The sequence below is a fragment of the Hyperolius riggenbachi genome, chromosome 3, assembly GCF_040937935.1.
Source record: "Hyperolius riggenbachi isolate aHypRig1 chromosome 3, aHypRig1.pri, whole genome shotgun sequence".
NCBI classification, from domain to species: domain Eukaryota; kingdom Metazoa; phylum Chordata; class Amphibia; order Anura; family Hyperoliidae; genus Hyperolius; species Hyperolius riggenbachi.
This window is the reverse complement of record NC_090648.1, coordinates 195,198,334-195,211,152: the sequence shown is the minus strand read 5'-3', so window position 1 is coordinate 195,211,152 and position 12,819 is coordinate 195,198,334. Positions and strand designations below refer to the sequence as shown.

General features: G+C 48.3%; 1 protein-coding gene across 3 annotated transcripts in view; it reads left to right on the top strand.

Annotated features, from left to right (window-relative positions):
• The first annotated feature begins 5,124 nt into the window (after positions 1-5,124).
• Positions 5,125-12,819, top strand: part of ZNF280D (zinc finger protein 280D) — a 109,817-nt gene continuing 102,122 nt past the window's right edge. For all 3 annotated transcript variants that reach the window (XM_068275504.1, XM_068275503.1, XM_068275502.1), the window contains exon 1: positions 5,125-5,210. The gene's annotated coding sequence lies outside the window, so the exon portion shown is untranslated. The remainder of the gene's footprint in view (positions 5,211-12,819) is intronic.

Genomic DNA, 12,819 nt, shown 5'->3' with positions numbered 1-12,819 from the left:
ATCTGCTCGGATGAGGTTGTAGCCTGGAAGGTGTAGGGCACTGTCCGGGATGTTATCGTGGAGCCACGTCTCTGTGAGAGGAGCCACAGCTCCTCTAGCTTGTTGGGGAGGGAGCGGACATTCGCCAGGAGGACTGCTGGTATAGCTGACCTCAAGCCTTTCCTCTGCAGCCTCACACGAACACCTGCCCAGCAGCCTCTCCGGCGCTTGCGCGCGTGCGTCCCTGTCGGAGAGGCCATAATTTTCTGAACATGGCTCCATATGGAATCAGCCAGTAGCCTGTCTTCCGGGTGTAGGGCAGTGGCATGCTCCCACCTGAGTAACTGTGACCTGGTGTAGGTGGTGTGTGTGGAAAGGGGTGATGCGGGAGACATAGCGGCAGGGTTGAGTTTATGCGCCAGTGCAGCAACATTGAGGCCAGCAGTAACTGCAGCTTATGAGCCAGAGCTACTAGCAGTACAGTGCATAACATACTCCTAGCAGCAACAGTAACAGTGCAGTGTGGTCCAATAAGATGGTGCGTAGCAGCAGTAACAGTGCAGAGTAGTCCATCAGTCAGTGCGCACAGCAGAACAGTGCAGAGCAGTCCATAAGACCATGCTTGGCAGCAGTAACAGTGCTGAACCACCATACGTCAGTGCAGCGGTAGTAGCAGTGCGGAACAGTCCATAAGTCCGTGCACGACCGCAGTAACAGTGCAGAGCAGCCATAAATTAGTGCATAGGTCCGGTCAGGAACAGCCGTAAAAAAACAAAAAACAGTTCATGGAACAGTGCAGAACAGTCCATAACAGTCCATGGATCATAATAGCACAGCACAGTCCACAAAAACAGCCCATGGTGGAAAACGCACAGAGCAGAACAGAACACACCATAAACAGTCCATGGATCATAATACAGTGCAAAACAACCGACCATGGATCAGTACAGAACAGTTCATACAACAGGCCATGGATCAGTGTTTAGTGTTCAGGTGCCTGTAGCAGGCAGATGCCCAGGCAGGGCGGCAGTAGCAGAGTATGGTGCCCACTAGCAGCAGATGCCCTGGCAGAGAGGCAGTGGAAGTGAGAGGTGCCTGTGGGCTTTACAACGGGGCCCAGTAAACAAGCAATGGGGTTCTCACCTGACCTGAGTGGTGCTCCGATGTTCCAGGGGTGAACCAGGCGGAGAATGCAGCACTGTGGGTTGCTGTCTGCGGGTGGCTGACTGCTCCAGGCCAGAAGTGCGGTGACTGCGGGCTCCTCAGGCAGGCGGGACTCCCAGGCTTCCGGGATCAGTGGCTGTCCGAGCTGCAGACGGTAGAGCGCAGCTGTAGGGGTCACGCTGCCCACCATGCAGCGTGGGTGGCCTAGCAGACCCGAGGCGGCGGCCGCGAGTGGATCCAGGCCTCCCTGATGGTGATCGCCGGTGGAGTGCTGGCAGCTCGGAGTGGGCCGAGGGGCACTGGCTGCCTTCCGCCTACCACGGCGCCGGTGAAGGAGGCGAGGTCTCCTGATGTGGATGGCTGAGGAGGAGGGCACGGCGTTGGGAGAAGGAGCACGTGGAGTGCACGTGGGCCCCGGCAGCGGGCCTGGCCGTCCTTGGCTGGTGCGGTGATTGGGGGACACAGTCCAGCGATCCGCAGGCTCCTCAGGCAGGCGGGACTCCCAGGCTTCCAGGATCAGTGGCTGTCCGAGCTGCAGACGGGGGAGCGCAGCTGTGGAGTCACGCTGCAGCGTGGGTGGTCTAGCAGACCCGAGGAGGCGGCCGCGAGTGGATCCCGGCCTCACTAAAAGGGTTCGCCGGTGGAGTGCTGGCAGCTCGGAGCGGGCCGAGGAGCACTGGCTGCTGCAGGAGGTTCGGCAGCCTCGTCGGGTGGTGCCCGGACCTTGGTCGCCGGTGGGGGCTTGGAGCCTGTAGTGCGCAGCAATGGAGAGTAGGTAGGCAGCCGTGACTGCGGCTAAAAGCTAGGAACTAAACTAACTAAACTAAAAAGCACCTAGTACACTAACTAAAGAATAACAGCAAACCTAAACTGGCAGAGGTCTAAAACTAACAGAGGACAAACTAGACGAGAAAAAAAGTTGGAAGAGAAGAGGCAGCCCCAGAATGCTTTGCAGTATCTGTTATGCTTCCTGCCGGCCTCCTTCAGAGCTTGGGAATAACCAGCCTTGCTGTTCAGCACACATCATAGTAAGAGAGATTTTTAACTTCAGTATTGCCTTTTTGGCTTCCTTCTAAACTGTTTAACACAGGAGAATAGAGGTTTAAATTAGCTTTTGCAGCCTGACAGTTACTCTTTAAGTTCATGTAATTTGGTCCCACCCATCTCCACGCCCACTCACTGCAGGCCACGCCAATTTTTTTTTGCCATGGAGCGCTACACTCACTGCAGGTCCCCCCCCCCCCCCCCCCGTGCCCTGGATCTTAGCAACACTCCTGTCTGTTACCATGGTAATGTGTATACAGTTGATCCGGCGTGCAGCGGAAGTGTTAGACTCTTTAGCTTCTCTTGGGTTTCAGCAATTTCCCCGAGAGCCAGACAGGAGAAATACTGACTAACAGCTTGTACAATTAGCTAGCTGACTTGGGGTTTGATTCACTTTGTAGGACAAGATCCCCGCACTTTGGCCCAATAGGCTGCCTGTCAAGTGACAGGCAGCCTATTGGGCCAATTAAAGTGTGGGGATCTCGTCCTACAAAGTCACTGGACCTGACAGAGTCCAGAGTGGGACAATTGGAGTGGCGGGTAATTTTGGGGTAGCACGAGTAAGTTAGTAGCACATGCTACAGCAGTAGCGTGCCTACTCTGAACATTTTACTTGCTCTGCCACACTAACATACCTCCCAACTTTTTGAGATGAGAAAAGAGACACGGCTCTGCCACACTCCTGATCACACCCCATCACAACCCTAGTCACGCATACCATAAAGATTTCATAAGAAAAATATGTTGTTTTATAATTCAAGCCACACTGGTCCTTTCTATCCTGGTCCATTTTCCTTCATATTAACACTTTAAAATTAGTAATATATCAATTTAAAGCGGAACTGTAAATTCGTTAAAAGCAAACAGTTTCACTTACCTGGGGCTTCCCGAAGCCCCCAGCAGCCGTCCTGTGCCCTCGCTGGTCCTGCCCGAGCCTCCGTTCTCCCGCGCAAGCTACTTTCATTACTGCCTAATTACAAGTCGACGGCAACTGCGCCTGCGCGCCCCGGGCAATGCGACTCTTTCTTCGCGTTCCCACTCGCTAGAGCAGCTATAGTAGGCAGGAACTCGAAGAAAGCGTCGCATTGCCCGGGGTGCACAGGCGCAGTTGCAAGTCGGTGGTAATGAAAGTAGCTCCCGCCGGAGAACGGAGGCTCTGGACAGGACGGCTGCTTGGGGCTTCGGGAAGCCCTAGGTAAGTGAAACTGTTTGCTTTTATCTAATTTACAGTTCTGCTTTAAAGGATGTGAATAAGGTTTAAAGTAGAGTGACCAGACGTCCCGGATTGCCCGGGACGCGTCCCGGATTCGGGGTCCACTGTCCCAGGCAGCATGAGGTCCCAGGAAACGTCCCGCTTTCAGCAGCGGGACGTCCCGGCCTCAGGCCACACTATCCTCATGAACTGGCAGCGGCGTCTATAGACGCCGTACCAGTTCATTGCCTACAGCCCCGCTCCACCCTCCTTAGTCTTCCGGTGTCTGTTCCGACACCGGCAGGCGAGCAGGGCTACGGCAAGATGGGCGCCATCTTGCCATAGCCCTGTCAGCGCGGGAGACGAGCAGGAGGAAGGTGGTCCCGGGAGCAGCACGCCAGAGGCCGGAGACTGCCAGGTGAGTAAATGCTTTCTTTTCCAGGTGAAATGTGCTCCCATTGTGTTTCTTTTCTGGTGAAATGTTTGCCCGCATTGCGTTTCTTTTCTGGTGAAATGTTTGCCCGCATTGTTTCTTTTCTGGTGAAATGTTTGCCCGCATTGCGTTTCTTTTCCGGTGAAATGTTTGCCTGCATTGCGTTTCTTTTCTGGGGAAATGTTTGCCCGCATTGCGTTTCTTTTCTGGTGAAATGTTTGCCCGCATTGCGTTTCTTTTCTGGTGAAATGTTTGCCTGCATTGCGTTTCTTTTCTGGTGAAATGTTTGCCCGCATTGCGTTTCTTTTCTGGTGAAATGTTTGCCCGCATTGCGTTTCTTTTCTGGGGAAATGTTTGCCCGCATTGCGTTTCTTTTCTGGGGAAATGTTTGCCCGCATTGTGTTTCTTTTCTGGGGAAATGTTTGCCCGCATTGTGTTTCTTTTCTGGTGAAATGTTTGCCGCATTGCGTTTCTTTTCTGGTGAAATGTTTGCCTGCATTGCGTTTCTTTTCTGGTGAAATGTTTGCCCTTGCGTTTCTTTTCTGGTGAAATATTTGCCCGCATTGCGTTAATTTTCTGGTGAAATGTTGGACCCACAAAAATCTGGTCACTCTATTTAAAGTCAAACACATTTTTTGGTGAAAAATACATATATTTACATAGAAAGAGGGACAAAGTCCTGAAAAAGGGACAGCGTTCCCAAAGAGGGACTGTCCCTCCGAAAGAGGGACAGTTGGGAGCTATGCACTAAGCTGCGCTTGAGCAGTGTAGCTTAGTGAATCAACCCCTACTGATTTGTCTGTGAGCCAGATGTGGCCATCAAAAGAGCCACATCTGGCCATATGTTCCCTATCCCTGATGTAGATGAATGGATATTGCACAGAGATAGCAGCGTGTGAGGGATATGGTGCCGTCTCCCGTCTGGCTCCTCCAGTAGCTGCTCCGGGTATGGCAGCTCCGCAGTATGATAGGGAGCGGGCGGGCGTGGCTCTGCAGTACCCAGTTCCCCGCCCAGCCGCTGCTCAGTGCGCTAGTGTGTCAGACAGAATTTGCATATCCCACTCGCGGCGGGCTACAGAGGTCAAACTCCGCTTTGTGGTGTAATTCGTGAGCTGTCCCCGACACATATCGCCGCCCCCAGGGCGCCTTCCATATTCCCGTAGACCAAAGATTTGCATTGGGAACGGCGAGTTCTGCCTCACGCAACATGGCGCCTGCAGAGCAGACAGCTCCAACCGCGTGTTGCGTACATATCTGCCCGAGCAGATAAAGCGTCACCTGGCAACAGCGCGAGGCGTGAATGATTCATGATGTGACGTCACGGCGCACGGTACGTTCTACAAGCGCGTGACATCAGCACGGATGAGGCCTGCTTGAGCGAGGCTGAGAAGATAACGGGTGAGGAGGCGGGAGCGGGCTGGGTTGCTGGGGTTGCCGGTGGGGCATTTGTTGTGTCGTCACATATGTAATTCATGTCATGGCTGCAGCAGCGGCCACACACTTCATACACGCTAGCCGAGGGCCTCTCCTTGTCATCAGGTGTTCCCTTCACCACTGTCGGGGAGCGTTTCCCTTAGGGCCCTTTTTTCCTCCACATGAGTGGGACAACAGGAGAGGCAGCCGGGGACCTTTCCCCACCCCACAGGGGGTGAGGCCGGTGTCACGTCGCTTCTGAATACCCGTCCGAAAAAGACACTTTGTGCACTGGGCATGCGTACATCCATCAGCTCTTCAATGGAGGGGGGAGGGTTGTCGCCTATAGCTACCTTTCTGCTTCGTGCTCAGAACGGCTTCTGGAGACAACGTGTTTGGATTTATTGTGCCCTGCAACTGTGTCCCCAGTATTTTGAACTTCTCTCCCTCCTACAGACGCTGGATTTCCCTCTTGTGCAGGCACTGGCTTAACCCCTTCGGGAGTTAGTACATCCCCCCCCTTCCCCCCGGCTGGAGACTGATCACCTCTGCTGATTAGAGACTGATCAGCTGTGGCTCTGTCCCGTATGCTCTGTAGTTGTGGCTCTGTCCCGTATGCTCTGTAGCTGTGTCCTGCATTGTATGTGCTTTGCCAGCATAGCTGCTGCTAGTGTACTCTGGCCCTGCTACCCTGCCATTCCTGGTGAGTCCTGCTGCATTTGTTCCTGCCTGTGTCCTGCTCCTGTTTTAGCCTGTAATTCCTGGTGAGTTCTTTGTCCGCTGCACTGCTAAACTCTCCATTTCTGCCTTTGTCTTGCTCCCATTCTAGCCTGCCATGCCTGGTTAGTTCTGTGTCATGTAGCTATTCTAGCCTGCCTATCACTCCATGCCTGCACTTTAGCTTTTCTTTTTCTGCTTCCCTACTATTCGTATTGCTCCATTACTGCCTTTGTCTTGATCCTATTCTAGCCTGCCGTTCCCAGCGCGGGGCGACGCAACGCAGTAACTGGGATTCAATGCTACGGTGGGCGCATGAACAGAGGCGTGGGTAAGCACATACTCACTTCGCTGGGGTACTGCCTAAGTGTATTACTTCTTCCTCCTTGCTGTTCTTGCGTTCCATCTCCCTGTAACCGCCCAAGGAGATGGAACACCAGTTCAGGAAGAAGAAATAATCAACTACACGTGCGCAGGACCCCTGCTAAGTGAGTATCTGTTTACCCTCGCCCCCCATCTGACTATCTATACTGTGGGCACCTATTCCTGGCTATATAACTGGCTGCATGTATCCCTGGCTATACTGCGGCCACCTATTAACTACACCTATCCCTGGCTACTTATACTCGTCCCATCTCCATGGCTGCAGAGTGCTAAAAAGTTTGGTACTTATCCGTTAGCCGGGCGCATCCGGCAGGTGGCGCTAATTACTATTTCCCTTCCAGGCCGCCGTGGATAGTAGGGAAAGATGTAACTCTGGTGGAGTTTTGTCGCCACCTGCCGGTTGCGCCCGGCTAACGGATAAGTACCAAAAGTTTATTTTAAATTATACCAGAGGTGAACTCTTTTGTAAAAACAAAGGCTCCAGGTAAGTATGGGCAGGAGTCCTCATGCCAACTGCTTTGCACTCACCTCCATTCCCCTCCGTTCTGTTGTAAAAACCACGCGCAAGTTTGCCAAGTCCGCTAGGTCACACACTACTGCGCCGTGCTTGGTTGCGCTCTTATGGCCATGAGTGCTCTGCACATGTGCACTACGAGTCGTTAGAAGTGTTTGCAGCTAGTTTGTGCGCAACCTAGCCGCAACTTAAAGGGAAGGTTCACGGTCCCTAAAAAAAATAAATGCAAATCCACTTACCCGGGGCTTTCTCCAGCCTGTGGCAGGCAGGACGTGCCCTCGGCGCCGCGCGGCAGGCCGGCTGCCAGGTCGGGCTCTTCTGCGCTCCAAAATGCGCCTCACGCGGGCGCGCTGATGTCATCGAATGTCCTCCGGGCTGTACTGCGCAGGTGCAGTAGTTCAGCGCGCCCGCGTGAGGCGTATTTTGGAGCGCAGAAGAGCCCGACCTGGCAGCCGGCCTGGCCGCGGGCTGGAAGAAGCCCCAGGTAAGTGGATTAGCATTTTTTTAGGGACTGTGAACCTTCCCTTAAAAGGAGTTATCAGGCAAATTTTTTTAAAAAAAGCTTTACTCACCTGGGGCTTTCTCCAGCCGACTGTCCCATGCCGACTACTCCCATTATTTATGGGTCATAGCAGAGCGAAGGGGGAACTTAGGGGGGGTTTGGGATAGCAAGAGGCTGGGCAGTATATGCCGACCCAGCCTCTGTGTGCGGTTAGCATTGTTAGAACGCTTCTCTGGTTCTCTTTAAGATCAGTCCGTTGAGCAGGCCTCTCTATCTACCACTGTACACAATTATACTTAATAAAACGTGAATATATCCACATCAATCTGCAATCATATGCACTGCTAAGGTGAATATGAACAAGTCCAGTGTAATTCAAATATATTATGGATCCACTTCTAATGTTTCCACGCAATGTTAGATCAATCTGCAGTTATGTTTGTGCAAATCAGCGTAGACCAATAATCTGGGCATGCTAAGCAAAACCACATACCGTTAGGCAATATATCCGCTCCTGCGGCTTTTCAGCATGTAGTGTAAACTCGCGTATCCAGGAGGGGAGGGAGGAGACCTTCTATCTCGGAGTAACAAAGATCCTCAGTCCTTGCGACACAAGTCCCGGCCGGTGACTCATCAGATGGTATTGCTCTCCTTGGATGTTAAGACCAGCGTACACGAACTTCCCTTAGATGGCAGCCAGAAGTTCGGGGGTGTCGTCACCGCAACAGAGCCACTAAGCCAATGCGTTTCAGGAGCCACGCCTACCTTCAGTGCATGCTTCGATTGGTCCATCTTTCTCTTTGTACTCCTTAACTCCGCCCCCTCCTCTCGTCGGCCTCTTCTTGTGCCGTCCTTCTGCATACATTTTAAATAAAAGCGTACAGCTCCACATCTAAACTCAAACCTTGCGGTGCAAGGCTGTTTAAAGTGTAAATCCATTGCGCGTCTCAGCGTGATATTTTCTTAATATAATCTCCTCCCCTCCATTCTTTTTCCACATTCTGGATAGCATAAAACTTAAGTTTTCAGATTGTCTCCATGGTATTCCTTAAATCTTTTGCTCAATGGCAGTTTGGTTTTCCCCTTTTTTATACTATTCACATGCTCGCCAATCCTAGATAGGTTTTCTCTTTGTTCTTCCTACATACTGTTTATTACATCCACACTCTGACGTATGACACCTGTACTCCTACAGTTTAATTCACCTATTACATCAAAGATTTCTTCAGTGACCATGGATTTAAATTCTGTCACTGGGGCTGCATATTTGGTGGATTTACAGGGTACACAAACCACATCTCTCATTTTTTTCTTTCTATATGTCGTTTCTCATTCACAGTTGGAGCAATCATATTTTTTGTTAGCTCTACTGAATGTGAACCTGGGCCCATCAGTTGAAATCCCATTCACCATCTTATCCTGTAGCAGTATACCCCAATATTTGTCTACCACCTTCCTCACATCTCTAGATTGTTGGTTGTATTGCATCCTAATACTAAGGGGTGGCTCCATTACTCCTTTATTTTTTGGCTTTAAAAGATCACCCTGACTACAACTCCGCACTTCTATTGTCTGTCCTAGTCCCTGGGCTTCATATTTCCTCTCTATTAGTCTATCTTTCACAATTCCCACCTGTCTATCAAAATCCTCCATCAGTACAATGTCATCTAATACGAGTGAATTGTTTTTTTTTTTTGGCTATTGGTTAACCATTTTAGCATGTGGCAACTATCCAAAAATCTATAACTATTAGTGTCTACTTTTAAAAAAAAAAAAATTTTGGTTTTTATTTTGCCCTCCTGTACAAAAACATTAAGATCTAAAAAAATGTACTTTTGTGCTATATTCACTCGTAAAGACCAAATTGTATTCATTCTTAATATTTAACCAGTCCAAAAATTGCTGTAATTTCTCCATCCCCTCTCCAAATAAAAACATATCAAACCTTCGCCAGAGGACGAGGTCCGCACCGGGGCCCTCCAAAATAAAATGTTCCTAATAGGCCATATATAAATTGGCGAACCCCGGTGTGAGCCTCGTCCCCATAGCTGTGCTGACCCCTCTGTAAATAGTACTGGGATTCATAGAAAAAATAATTGTGCGTTAAGATGTAAAAGATAGCATCTCCTATAAACTCAATCTTTTTCAGTAATCTCTGTATACTGTTCCAGGAAGAATCTCGTCGATTCAATCCCCTTTCTGTGGTCTATAATAGTATAAAGTGAGCTAATGTCTGCTACACATAGTATATCACCATCCTTCCACTCCCAAGATTTTTAAAAAATGTCCTGTGTCTCTAATATAGGACTGTGTTTGCACCAAAGGAGAATACAAGTGAGAATACAAATGAATTTACGATAAGTGCAGATTTATGGCAATATAGAGAAGAACGTTTAAAACGTATTGAAACATTTTTTTTTTTCAAAATCATGACAAAAATACAATCATAGACTTTACGGATGGAGATTTTATTCAACATAACAGTCGGAGGTTGGAGAAACTAGTAACTCAGGAAACCAAAAATATGTGGGAAATGTTTGCGTTGGAAAAATATAGAGAACAAGGAAAATGTCGTCCTGGTTTGATTGTTTAAAACAGTGGTCCTCAAACTAAGGCCAGCGGGCCGAATGTGGCCCCCTGAGGCTTTTTTTACCAGCCCCCCACACAGCAAATGTATCACTTATAGATGCGGTCAGCTACATCTTTAAATATTGGTGGTCCGCATATGGAATAGCAGTGCTGGCACCACCCATCCACATGGAAGCCAGAAACCAGTAATTTCACTGGTTTCCAATCAAATTCCACATCAGGTGACACGGCTGTCCAATTGGATGGACTGCAGGTTGTCACCTAGGTATGCTTCACTGTCTGGCCCGCAAAGACTTCTACATCATCTTATGTATACTCCGGCCCCTCAGCAGTCTGAAGTATGTTGACCCGGCCCTCGACCCAAAACGTTTGGGGACTCCTGGTCTTAAATCTTGGCACTTGATCTTAAATCCGAGGCGGTGCAAGCAAACTGGGAAGGAATGTTTAAAACATTTTCTATGCAAGTCTTGGAGTTTGTGACCGAGGTGAGAAAGATGCAGATCATTGATCACAGTGAGGAGGTTAGGAGTTTGTATACCAAGCTTGAACCTTTTGCAGAGACAGAGATTTTCAAAGATTTAGAGAGCAGTATTCAGGGGAGGTTGATTAAGATGAAGGAATTATGCATAGAAAATTAAAGAAATTTGCAAGAGATTAAGTAGAATGTAAAATCTAAAGATTCTAAAATTTTTGGGAGGAAATTATGAGACAGTATAGAAGATTTTGAGACCACCTTGCAGACTATCGGTAAGTATATAGCACCACAGGGAAGTAGGAGAGAGATGAGAGGTATAGGGATGATAGACATATGGAGCAGTTGGGACAAAATGGGGGTGGGAGAGGAGGAAAAACAATGGAAATTATTCCTGAGATAATCACCCCGGTAGAATTGAATAATGAAGTAACATCTTTGATAGAAGAACCTCTGGTTGGGGAATCCGAGACCTGCAAGGAGGATGTAGTACAGGCAGATGTCTCACTGGGAAAGATGTTAAATCCAGGAAGAGTACTGCCGCCAATCGTGGCTGAGGTTATTATTCAAATACCAACACAATAGTTTCACTCCACTCACCAGGATTCCTGATGTAGCTAAATGTTGTCGCAAATTTATGGACTGTAGGACTGTGTTGGATCAGAGAGGGGGAAGGAGAGAGGAAGAAGGGAATGTTTAAAAATACTATGGCAGATCATCGAAAGAGATTAGAGGGAAGGGGGAATGAAATAGAACAAATGGTGTTTAAAATCGCATCAGAGACCAAAAAGACAAAAAGATCAGAAGAATAAAATTGCCAATCATTTTTTTTTATTCAGGGGAAGAAAAGAGGAAGCTAATATAGAAGTAGGGGGAGGTGCCGGTCCCGTAAAAAAAAGAAGCTGATCTTGAACCCAAAGATTAGAGATGGCATTTTTAATCTTGGTGACAAAAAAAAACTTGAATCAGCAGAAGTGTCTGTCTTGAAAAAAAAAGGACTAAAATTTGCCCCACTAACAAACTAAATACATTTGATGCCTTTATAGGAATCAAAAAATACATGAGAATTATGTTTAAAAAATATTTTATAAAAAAACTCCCTGGGAGAAGTGAAAAGGAAAAAGAAATAGAAGACTATCTCCACACACATTTACAAAATATATCTAATTTTAATCCAATTATTGAAATAAGCGACTCTATGGTCACTTTTGAAACAATGGTTTTGAATGATATTAAGAAGATTAAACCAAATAATCACTCTAACAATACAAGAGAAGAAAGCCATAAAATTGCTACGGGATTATTCACAAATTAATATAAGACTGACAAGGGTGGGGGGGGTGATTCAAAATAAGAGGGATTATGATGCAGAAGCAATGCACCAGCTCAAAGATGAAAAAAAACTATTTACCTCTCAAAGGAGATCCCTGTAGAGAGTTTATAAAATAATTAGAAGAATTGGTCAAAATAGGGGAGAGGGAGGGGATTTTGAATGATAAAGAACGATATTCTGTACTCCCAAAAAATCAGAGACTGCCAATATATTATCACCTCCCAAAAATACAAACAGGTCAGGGATCCTCCGGGAGACCGATTAGCTTTAGGATTGGATCACTGACTGCTAATTTATCAGAAAATGTTGATGATTTTCTGCAAAAAGCGGAGGTGCAAGCACAGTCCTATATTAGAGGCACAGGACATTTTTTAAAAATCTTGGAAGTGGAGTGGAAGGATGGTGATTTACTATGTGTAGCAGACATTAGCTCACTTCATACTATTATAGACCACAGAAAGGGGATTGAAGCGACGAGATTCTTCTCTTCCCACCCCCAAGCCCCCCCCCCCCCCCGGTAGTCCCCAGGGAAAATTTTGGTCTGGATAGTGGTTCCCGGGCCAAAAAAGTTTTGGGGACCCCTGATGTAACCCATTCAGTTGCTGATTGAATATGTGAGAAACTAGTGGGTAAAATCACACAATTATGACATGTAAAGTCTCTTGGAGTTCATCTAAGCTGTGGCAATTAACCCCATTGCCGTTCCAATTATGTCGGCAAGGGGGCAGCGCAGCACTTTTAATTTAAATTTTTTTTTAAAAAAATTCATGTAGCTAGCCTAGCGTTAGCTACATGATAGCCGCTGACAAGCGGCATCTTCTTACCTACTCCGATCGCCGCCGGCGCTCTTTGCAAGCAGGAAATCCCGTTCAGAACGAGATTTCCTGCTCGGCTTCCCCGTCACCATGGCGACGGGGCGGGATGACGTCACCGACGTAGAGGGAATCCCGATCCACCCCTCAGCGCTGCCTGGCACTGATTGGCCAGGCTGCGCAAGGGGTCTGGAGGGGGGGGGGCAGCGGGTAGCGGCTAATCGGCGATCGAGATATGCACGCAGCTAGCAAAGTGCTAGCTGCGTGCAAT